Consider the following 12297-nt stretch of genomic DNA (forward strand, 5'->3'; position numbering starts at 1 on the left):
CTGATTGTCTACCAGTGGAGATTGAACTGCCCACTCAGTCTCCAGTAGTCAGATAGGGCTAAAAAAATGGCCTCGCCTACTCCCTATACGGGATGAAAAGGCGTCATGTGATTTTTTTGACTTATTGTTTCAGAATTCTAATTGTATTTTTCTCCCCTGCTTTATTTCTGATGTTTGATAGTTTCACTGCATATGCTGCATTTTGTTCTGTTAATGTTTCTGTTTACATCCACACACTTTTGTTTCACTTATCTCAAGATGACAATTTTGCATAGGTCCTATTCAGTGAAATTGATTCAGCATCTACAATGCATTAGGAATCTGTTTAACTACATATATGATTCTTATTTAACGTGAAGGATGCAAAAACAGATTGATGGATAAATATCCATTAAAACAGATGTGGATGATAATACGACATTAAGGATATTTGCATAACTCATATGGAAGCATCAGTGTTGGGAGAAAAGTGATTTTAGTAACGGTGAAAACTGGTATGGGAGTACTGGTAGAGGGCGCAATTCTCCAATTAGATGTCGAACGTGTGATAGAATTTTTACTGTGGCTTTGAATTTCAGTTGTATTTTTATTGTATTATCATGCATGGTAGGCATGTTATTTTAATGTTTGATTTTCTTAGGATTGCTAAAATTTCAGTAAAACTCAACTTTTTTTTCTTCTTTTCTTGACTGCCTCCATGCAGTGGTGCTATTCGCACTTTACTAGGGTAATTTGTTAATTTGTTTTACGATCCATGGAAGCGGACAGGACATTGTTACACCGGGCAAACTAAAATATATCATGCTCCATGGTAACATTTTCACACCTCCCTCCAAATCTGCGGATTTTATTGGAAATCTACAGGGGACTTTTCCATGACTCAGCTGCGATGTTTTTATGTCAATGTGTGCCGAGTTTTGTCATGAAATCAATGATTTTTAAAGTAATTTTGATCTTGTGTGTTTAGGAGCGGGGATGGCGATAGGAAGGACATGTATTTTCTCTGTTTTATAGAGGTTGTAACTATCAGCTAAAAAAAAAAAGTTACGGATTTTTTATTGTCATTAGACCTGACTGTGAGTCGGTGTTTTGAGGATTCCACAATATTGGGTTGGATAATAGAGGGATAATAACTTCTCTAACTTGTTAGTGTGTTTTTCAGCATAAAATTAATCCTTTTGATCCATTTTACTAACTTTTGCAATATATCCTCTGAATTTTAATTCTCTTTCCACCAATATCCCCAAGTCCTTAACCTCATCAATTTCTTGCAATCCAGTACAATCAATATGCTACACCGTATGCAACCTTTTCGACACAAAGTGCATAAGTTTACATTTTTTAACATTAAATTGACAATCATTATCCTTTTCCCATAATGCAGATTTATTTTAATCAACCTGCAGGATATATATCTCTGTCACCTTTATAAACTATTACTCTCCCCAGTTGTGCATCATCAGCAAACAGCTGAATCCCATTCACATGTCATTTTTAATCTAGGAATTGACTGCCATGATGTGATTCATGAATGACTATGGGTGTAATGACATGCAGTGAGAACCCTATCTCTTCTACATATTGTCATAAGTATTCATGACTGTAAGTCTGTGTGTTCAGGCCAGTTTGCTTGTTCTGAGCAAACTGGCCTGAATTTTTACAACTTGAGTTTTTACACCTGAAAACCCAAGTTTTCAGGTGTAAAAACCCTCTACCTCCATATGAGACCAGCTGATTCACCTTTAGTTGAAAGAGACTAGGGCGAAGGTACCTCACGTCACAGAAATCGAACCTAGGTCTTTCCGACCAATGGGCTTCATCTATACCGACTGAACAATGGAGATTCAGTCGGTATAGATGAAGATTTAAGAGGGATATTCAAACAGCTGAATATCCCTCTTAAATCTTTCCTTATATTATTGATATACAAATTATAGAGTAGTGGCTCTAGTACAGAACTCTCAGGTACTCCACTAGTTGTCCTCATTCTCCTAGATTCCACTCCTCCATATACTACTGTCTGGTGTCTGTCTGTCATCTATCCCTTATCCATGCTACTAATTTCATATCAATTCCTTTTGCTCCAACTTTTGTAATAGTTTTCCATGTGATATTCTGTCAAATGTCTTTGCAAAGTCCAGCAGTATCATGGTGTAGTCATTTCATTTATCCAATTCTCTTGTCACTTTATTATAAAATGTGAATAAATTACTAAGACAGGACCTACCCTTTACAAAGCCATGTTCTTCACTATATACGAGGGTGGGCTGAAAAGTTCTTGGTCTCGACCATAGATGGCAAACTATTGGCATGATTTTTTTTTTTTTTTTTGTAAGTTGATACATCTGTCATAAGCATCCATGTGAAATTGCAAGTTATTCTATCAAATGGTTTGTTTTATACAGCTATCTGAAGCAAAAGTATTGTCTGTATCCCTTGAAATGGATAAAATTGCGTATTGTGCAGTTATAAAATTCTTTGTAAAAGAAGGTTTAACAGCAAAAGAAATTCATTTGAAGTTCATAAAAGATTATGGGCACTCTTCTCCTTCATTTTCGACAATTAAGAAATGGACTGCCGAGTTTAAACATGGCCTTTACCAGCCTTGAAGATGATCCACGTGAAGGATGTCCAAAAAGTGTAACACCAGAAATCATTGATCAGGTGCACGATATGGTATTGGATGACTGGCGAGTCAAAGTGTATGAAATTGCTGAGACTATAGGCATTTCAAAAAAATGTGTAGGATATATTTTGCATGAAGAATTGCAAATGAAAAAGCTTTGCGCAAGATGGGTGCCACGCTTGCTCACAGCAGATCAAAAACGCACTCGCATAAATAATGCTTGAAGCATTTTAACAAGAATTAAACTGATTTTGTGCATTGATTTATTACCGTGGATGAAACTTGGGTTCACCATTACACCCCAGAATCCAAACGGCAGTCAAAACAGTGGACAGAAGCTGGTTATTCAGTGCCAAAGAAAAGTCAGTTCCATCAGCAGGAAAGGTCATGGCATCGGTGTTTTGGGATGATAAAGGCATTTTGTTTATTAATTATCTTGCAAAGGGTAAAACAATAACCAGGAAATATTATTCCGATGTTTTAACCAGACTAGACAAAAAAATTCGTTTGGTAATGGGAAAATTAAGGGATCTGCACTATGTCATTCACCCTATTCTCCAGATTTGGCTCCCTCTGACTTCTGTCTCTTCCCAAAACTAAAACTCTTCCTTGCTGGTCAGTGTTTTTCTTCGAATCAAGAGGTGATTGCAACTGTAGAGAGGGTATTTTGCAGATCTTACTGAGAACCACTACAGGGATGGGATAATGGTGCTGGAGCATCGCTGGAATAAATGTATTAGTGTATGGGAGATTATGTTGAAAAATAAAAATAATTTTGAAATTGTAAATTTGTTTTTCCTTGTTAAGCCGAGAACTTTTCAGATCACCCTAATAGTATCACATCCCTATCCACCTAATGTTAGATTTTACCTTTAACCAACTTTTCAATACTTAAACAACCACTCCTGATATACTAATTGGTCTGTACTTTGCTGCCTCTGTCTTGGAGCCAACTTTATGCTGTGGAACTATCTTACCCTCTTTTCACTCTCTCAAAACCCTGTCAGAGCTGAGACTTAGATTGAACAACTTCATCAGAGGCAATGCCAATTCTCTTACACATTTGCATGGTACATGTACTGATATGCTGTCCAGTCTCACTCATGTTTACATTCATATTTTTCAATATGCAGAACACCTATTCTTTATTATTATTTTTCGTGACATCCCCAGGGAGTTAGAAGACTCATCGCGGGAGGACACCCACTGCACAACTCTGTCTCCACTACTACACAGTACCTCTACTACCAATCACCTACACCATCCACCACCCATCACAACTAGTATTTTTGGTCTGTAAATTGCATGTGTTCTGAAGGGTTGATTTGTCTGTATGTGGGATGAAAACCAGAGTTTCCAGGAGAAAAAACCCTGGTACCTCTGAATGAGATTGGCTAACTCACCTTCGATTGAAAAAGTTCACATAAAGATTCCTCCTGTCATGATAAGAATTGAACTTAGGCCTATTCCAATCGAAGGGCGCAATGTACCATCGTTCTTCCAATTGCGCTATGGAGGCGTTAAAAAAAAATCTAGAAGTATGGCTGTTCATCTTTCTCATATCACGGTTTACTTTCACCCTATTCTAGTCATGGCTGGGTAATGGCTAATAGCCTAGCCGCAGTTAAAACTTCATTGGCTAGAGCATTGCCATTTGTTACCCTCGGGCTCAACCTGAAATCGACATTCCCTTCCAATTTACCTCAATTTTGATATGTGTCTCTGTCACATCAGCAACTGTAAGCTCTCCACCTGGATGATACACCTTTGCAAAATAATCACTCTGCAGCTCAACTATTTCTTTTGCCTCTGTCAACTTCTTACCATCAGCAATGTTTAAAGTCATCCTACCATAGTCGTTTTCTCTCTTGCTACATAATGAAATAAATATTTTGGGTTAACTTTGGCCTGCTTAGCTAATTTTCTCTCATAATCTGATTTGTCCTTTTATACCAAAGTAGCCACCCTTCTTGCTTGCATTTTGTACTGCTCATATCCCTCCACAGTGTTTTCTGTTTTTTACAACTCTTAATTCTTACTTAGTTTATCCTCCTGACCTTGAGTATTCACTCTGATACTGCTTCTTTCAAACAGTCTCTGATTCACATTCTTATCTTGTAGCTTCTCAAGCCATGGCACTGCTCCAAGCTGACTTCTAAGTCTGTCAAAAATATAATTTTTATAGTTCAACATAAACCCTTTCGCAGAGAATTCCACATTTGACAACTTTCCGGAATAGGACTGCATGTTTACTCTCTGCAAATGGAGGTAGAGTATACCTTGGTTATGGCTATATCTTCTGATGCTGTTATCATATCCAGCACTCCAAACCCCTTGTTCCCCCCCTCTATAACATGTTGCTTCATGTAATTATCCCTTAGCTAATGTATAAATTCCACTTCTATATTTTCCTCCCTCCAGTCTATGTCCCTATAGTTAAAGTCTGCCATGATAACAACCTGCACTCGTGCTAATCTGCTGATACATGTCATCTATATCCTCCTGTCAACCCCCTGGTCCAGACAGCCTCAGATGAACCATTTCCTCGAGACCTAAAATTCTCTTTAACTTTTAATTTTGTTTGTTGTAATTCTTCAGCTCACATCAGCAATACCCCCCCCCACCTCCTGTTCTGTGCCCACTATCCTCCCTGAAAATGCAATATCTTTTACATTCTATCCCTGTAACTATATCATTTTCTGTCAACCATGTTTCTCTGATTGCCTATAATTTTTGGCCAAGTCAAGCTAACCTATGTCAAAAACTCCTCTCCGTTATTCTTAATACTTCTTGCATTCATGTACATGCAATTCAACATCTTATATCCACAATTACCCTTGTGTAAAGTCATTACCAACCCATATGGAAAGCTGTTAAATCATATTCAGCATTGCATAATCGTTTTTTTTTACACATACTCGTTTGGCTAAACATATTCTTGATTGCATCCTCCTTGCTATCTCTAGTTTCCCTGGTCTTTCACTTCCAAACTCTCATTAAATAACACTTTCTCCAAACATCTAACTCTAAAATCATTTAAATACAGTCCAGTTGAAAAAAGGCTTAGAAAAAGTTCCTCTAGTCGGTGACTAGACTTGAATTTAAGGCTATCTTTGGGTGGTTTAGCGCTTTTGTCTGTCAAATCAACATCGATAAACTGCGCAGCATTCCTCCTTTACAATCTTCTCCTTCTCAACTCTGTCTTGTCATAACAAGGCAGCAGACTCTCAGTTATTGCTTCCTTACTCTTCATTTTTGCTTCTTGCAACAGCTCTTTTATATTTTCTCTCGTATATCCCCCCCTTCAGATGATTTGTTCTTGCCACAACAGTCCTTTGACTTCTCCCTTCTAGAAGCTAATAGTGTCACTAGCATCCCTGATTTTTGCACCTGGGAAAAACTTGCTCATTAAATATACCTCTCAGCATGAAATCTCCATACAATACTGTATCCTTATTTGCACTTTCATACTTTCTGAATTCACATTTCCTTTCATTCTCCCACCTATTATACCACATTTTGAAAGTTTTTTTTACCTTGGTTCAATTATGCATTAAAGATGCCAAAAAAGTGTATACTTGGTTTTAATCCAAGATCTGTGTAGCTCCATGGAAGTGGTATTTGCACTCCTCAGTGCTAAACTGCTAGTCAGCTACTAGACTTAAGTTCAAGTCTAGTAGCTGACTAGAGGAACTTTTTCTAAGTCTCTTTTCGATCAGTTTCCCAGTTTGTTGATCTCTGGCATGGGCAAGCAGATTTTTTTCTCCCTGAAACTCAGGCTTTTCATCCTGTAAAGTGAAAACAATCGACCGTAGAACCCACACTATTTCAGACATAAAAAAAAAAAAATACTGTTAGGGACCATGAGATGGCAGCAGTTGTTGAGATGTCTCTTCACTGTAGGCTCCTTAAATTAGTGATAGCCTTGGGCCAGCTATCTCTGATTGGCTACCAATGGAGATTGAACTGCCCTCACAGCCAAAAGTTAGATAGGGCTAAAATGGCCTTGTCTATTCCTTATATGGGAATAAAAGGCACTAGCTGATTGATTTTTTTTTTTTTTTTTGGCTCTAATCCTTTACTCAAGGATTAAGGAAGCAAAACAATGTTTTGCACATGAAATATATTCAAGTCTGAGCTAATTGTATATAGAGACTAATGACTTCACATCACTTGCTTTAGTATCCCATAATGCAAAGGCACACACACCCTTTTGGACATTAAAATGCTATGCATAATAGGAAGGTCCACCACCCACACCAGTTTCGACCTTTATTGAGGTCTCATCGGTGAGAGCCAGACCCAGGAGAGATATCAAGGTGGAAATAATGTAGAAGTCATATCTCATATAAAAATAGCCAAAAAGTGCTAGACCTTATTAATAAAAATCTCTGGATGAGAGAAACATGTTGCAAGTTTTTTTACCTTGGTTCTACTATACATTAAAGATGCCAAGAAATTATGTACTTGGTTTTAATTCTTTACCCAAAGAAGCAAAACAATGTTTTGTGCATGAAATATATTCACATCTGAGCTAACTGTATACAGAGGCTAATGACTTCACATCACTTACCTTAGTATGTATCCCATAATGCAAAGCACACATCCTTTTGAATGTGTAAAATGCTATGTATAATGGAAAGGGCCGCTATCCAGACCAGTTTCGACTTCTATTGAGGTCTCATCAGTGGAAGCCATACCTGAGAGAGAGATACCAAGGTGGAAGTAATGCAGAAGTCATATCTCATGTACAAGTAGCCAAAAGGTAAAACTCATATATGACTTCTGCATTATTTCAAACTTGGTATCTCTTCCAGGTCTGGCTCCCACCGATGAGACCTCAATAAAGATCGAAACCGATCTGGGCAGTGGTCCTTCCAATTATGCATAGCATTTTACATGTCTCAACAGGTATGTGTGTGTGCGCTTTGCATTATGGGATACATACTAAAGCAAGTGATGTGAAGTCAGTCTCTATATCCAAGTAGCTCAGACATAAATATATTTCATATGCAAAGCATTGTTTTTCTTCCTTGGATAAAGAATAAAAACCAAATACATGATTTCTTTGCATCTTTAATGCTATACCACATGACAATTGTTTCTCCAGCCACTCTAGTTTCCATTTTATCTGAAGAATGCAGATTAAATGTACTATTTCACTCCTTACTGTCACTTCATCAGTCTTCTTTCATGCTACCATTCTGAGCATTATTATTCACTACTTCCGCATTTGCCAGATCACTTTCTCTATTTTTCCTTACGTTGTTAACATTCGTCAATTCATTTTCCCAATTTTTTATATGACTTGCATTTTCTGCACTGGCACACCAAAGATTTATTACAAATACTCTCTCTTCATTCACATTTTCGTAACATAACCCATTCACTCTTGGCATCACATACATACATATTGTGAAGACATATATATGGTGATATTGTGGACTTGGTAGAAGCACTTGATAGACTACTATTAAGTTCATGAAAGTTGTTAGGAGATATATCATTGTTATCTGATGGTGTAAAGTTGGAAGAGTTTTTAGAAGTGATGCTGATGTGCCAGTACTCATGCTTTGCTATCAGGAAAAATGAAAAGAAAACTAGTTGATCTTAAAATGACAACTCATGCATAGCTGTAATACTTAAGATCAACTAGTTTTCTTTTTATGTTAGTTTTTTTTACATCAATAGAGGGTGCCAAATTAGGACTTGAGATCTTTTGTCCATTACAATTTTGAATTGTTTCACTTACTCTTTGTCAACTATAAACTATAACATGCTGCTTTGTGCTCTCAAGATGTTGGTTTGAAATTAGCAAAAAAGCTGATTAATAAACATCTTTTTTATAAGATGGTTCATTTGGTGTTGTTAATACCGTTAAAATAAGTAATAAATAATGTTCAACACCTAAGCTTGTCTATTAGATTAGAAATCTGTATTACTAATACTATTGTTTGAGCTTAAACCAAGCATCTATTTATATGCTTGGTTTAAGCTCAAACAATAGTATTAGTAGAGCAGCAGCTTCTCAGCAGACCATTGAAATACCTGGAGTACAAAAACCCACAAACTGCACTCTAAGCACTCAAGCTTTAACTGTTATTTAAAATCCTATTGTGGAATGGACATTTGTAAATATCTATTAGTGGTAGATGCTTTTTATTGTCCATTATTATTATTATTAACAGAAACCTCTGTGGAGTCAGAAACTCATCGTGGGCGGTATATTCTACCCATAGTTGTGAGAACCCTAGCTGGCACATTTCCAAGAAGAGACAATTCATGTTGAAGGGAATAAAGGAATAAGGTGATGTACGAATTAGTCACCAACACATGAAATCGAAATCATGTGCCTTATACTTAAAATTTTCTAACTGTTATATAAGCAAAATAGTTACCACTTTAAAAATTAAAATTTTCATAAAAGGAAAGCTAATTTTCCCACGTGTAATAATAAACACCTATCCTACAAAACGCATTGATTACCCTATTATTGGAATGGATTTGCCTTCCTCTGCCATGCACAGAAGTGTTGAGGGGTCTCGCATCTGTGGTCAGACAGTACACACTATCACACATGTCTATATTCACAACACACTCAGCCAATGTATTCTACTCACCAACCAAAGTCCATGTAAGAACCTTCTCTTCACTACTCTACTCATACCCTCATACAGTTTCCAGGGATGGTTTCTTATTTTATCCCCCCCCCCATCCCATTCTATGAAATCTTCCATGACAACCTGATAACAACCCCTAACTTATGTCTCAGTCATATTCCTTCTCCTCCTACTATTCATATGGCTTTGCAGTTTACATTCTCTCAATCTGTCCTCGTACTCCACTGACCATGCTTGTGAAGCTTCTCTGGACCTTTTCTAATATATTCTCATCACCATAAAAACCGATGACCAAATCTGTTCACAATAATCGACGTGAGGCCTGATCAAGGCCTTATACAATGGAATCATAACCTCTTTATTTCTGTATGTCATGGGCCCCTGCATGATTGCTATTATCTGATGTGATGATTTCACAACTTGCAGAATCTGTCCCTGAATACAAGGCCCTTATCCACTACCATTTGGGGGGGTAGCCATTGGCTACCCCCCCCCCCCCAAATCCAAAAAATATTAGAACCTACAAACCACAGATCCCCTCAAAGGATTACTCTAAATCCATCACCATTCCCTACATCCGAGGCACCTCGGAAAAGATTACCAAAATCTTAAAAAAACATGACCTGACCTCCTGTTACAAACCTTACAGAAAATTGGCATCCCTTATCTGCTCCACTAAAGACCAACCACTTCCCCTAGACCTACCTGGTGTTTACCAGGTCCCTTGCAGTTGTAAACTGTCTTACTTTGGCCAAACAGGCAGGACAGCGAATATCAGAATTTCGGAACACAAGGACTACATCTGTTTTCACAAATACAGTCATTCTGGGCTTGCGGACCATGCTCTGGATACACGCCACAGAATACGGTGGAAGAAAGCTACAGTGATACACCATAGCAAATACAAATTTGAAAGACTCTTTATGGAATCAGCCTCAGCCCTAAGAAATTCTCCAAACCTCAACAAATTTGGTTGTATGTGACTGCCCCAAATTTGGGAGGCCTACATCTGCAGACCTTCAGCCCAACGGCCAAGAACACCTACTTAGCCCGCTAGAGGGCACCATCAGGACTGTTAGGAGAACAATAGCTTCATCTCTTCATTCCCAGTTTCTGTGTTGTAGTGCCTACGTGCAAGGAAATTTTTTTTTTTAAGTTCCTTTAGAAAATGGCAACGTGACGTTGCCGAAATATCGGAAAATATTTATTAAAGTTTAATTTAATTTATATCCTTAACTAAGTTGTTCTATTCCTTAAGTGTTTTAATAATGCATAACCAACGTATAAGCCTGTCTACAAGAATCAACCCATCTATTTTAGTTTATTTAATAGCTTGTCATGTGACAGTCAATCAAAAGATTTTGCGAAATCCAAGTATACCACTTATGTGCATCTCTCTCTCTCTCTCTTGTTCAAGACATTTGCCACCTTATTATAATACATAAGTAAGTTATTATTAAAACATGATCTCCCTTTAACACACATCCATGCAACATAACAGAGAATACTGCTGTTATCAACCCATTTCTGTATCTTAGTTCTCACCAATCCTTCTAGTACCTTAACCACAACTCTGGATATATAGATTTACCTATAATTTGTAGCCACAGCCTTATCCCCACCTTATGTAGTAAAACAATTTTACCTTCTTTTCACTTTCTTGGAACCTATGCTGTTGTAAGACTTATTAAACAGGCAAGCCAGTGTAATGGCCAATCTCCTGGAACGTTCCCTTAAGATGTGGTGATATGTCATGAAATCAAGGGCGTGCCGGCCATATGTGCAATGTGTGCGATGCACACAGGCACCAAAGAGGAGGAAATACTTTAAAAAAAAAAAACGTTTTTTTAAAGTGATTTTTTTATTGGGGGGGGATAGGGGCACCAACTAAAGTTTTGCACACAGGCGCCGGACACTACTGGCGTGCCCCTGCATGAAATCTTATCGCCTTTTTGAAATAAACTTATTTCCTCATATATCTCCTGCTCATTCACAATTAAGCCATCCTTTCCTATGTCCTCTACACTTGAGTTTTTCATGATTTCACCTGATGAAGATTCCTTATAAATTGTTCACTGAATATATCAACAATCTTCTGCAGTTGTTACCATTCTGCCATTTTTATCCATTAACAATATCTTACCATAATCATTCTTTCTTCTGCTTGCCACACATCTGGAAAACTCTCTAGGGTTTGTCTTTACCTGATTTGCTTGTTTGAAAGATATTATAAAATTATTTGATTTCGTGATGCACTCTGGATATTTCTTGTGTCAAAACAAATTCTACAACCAAGTAGAAGGAACAACCATGGAAAGTCCACTTTCAACTGCTCTAGCCAACTTTTATTTGGAACATCTAGAAGACATCCTGTTTTCATCTATATTCCCTCAACCATCCTTTTGGGTGAGATATATAGACATCTTTTTGGTATGGCCTCATAACAGAGATTCCTTACCTTCCTTTTTAGCCAGAATCAATTCCTTGCATCCTCATATTAAGTTTATCGTGGAGATTGAAAAAGACAACAAGTTCCCTTTTTAGACATCCTCCTCATCCATTCACCTCCAGGTATTCATACAACAACAGTTTACAGAAAACCCACTTTCACTGGACATTATATTCTCAAACAATCTGCTCATCATCCTTATCAAAAAACAGGAATCATAAAATGTTTAATCCAGTGAGCTAGAAAACCAATTGTTCAACTCCTCATGAATTACAGAAAGAACTTTCAACTATCAAACATCACATGAAATTAAATGGCTTCTCTGAAAAAAGTACACAACATCTTTTCAGTTCCTACAATCCAATCCAGAACAACAAAGAATCAATATGCCAAGTTCCAGTTCCATATATTTCTGGGATTTCAGAACCAATTTCAAGAATTCTGAAGAAATATGATTTAACAGCCACTTATATACCTATTAACAAAATATCCACCTATTTCCCCTCTTTTAAAGATAAACACTCAACTATGTCTCTGCCTGGTGTGTATCAAGTTCCTGCAATCTGTCCTACCTTGGACAAACAGGATGCTCCATAGAAAAA

General features: G+C 37.3%; 1 long non-coding RNA gene across 2 annotated transcripts in view; it reads left to right on the plus strand.

Annotated features, from left to right (window-relative positions):
- Positions 1-510: 510 nt before the first annotated feature.
- LOC150100746 (uncharacterized) overlaps positions 511-12297 on the plus strand; it is a 48825-nt gene continuing 37038 nt past the window's right edge. The window contains exon 1 of one of the 2 annotated variants that reach the window (XR_016549196.1): positions 511-606. This is a non-coding gene — a long non-coding RNA (uncharacterized LOC150100746). The remainder of the gene's footprint in view (positions 607-12297) is intronic. The other variant, XR_016549197.1, reaches the window with a different exon arrangement.

This window comes from Typopeltis vanoorti, chromosome 12 (genome assembly GCF_054136105.1).
Source record: "Typopeltis vanoorti isolate ZY-2024b chromosome 12, IOZ_Tvanoo_1.0, whole genome shotgun sequence".
NCBI classification, from domain to species: Eukaryota; Metazoa; Arthropoda; class Arachnida; order Uropygi; family Thelyphonidae; genus Typopeltis; species Typopeltis vanoorti.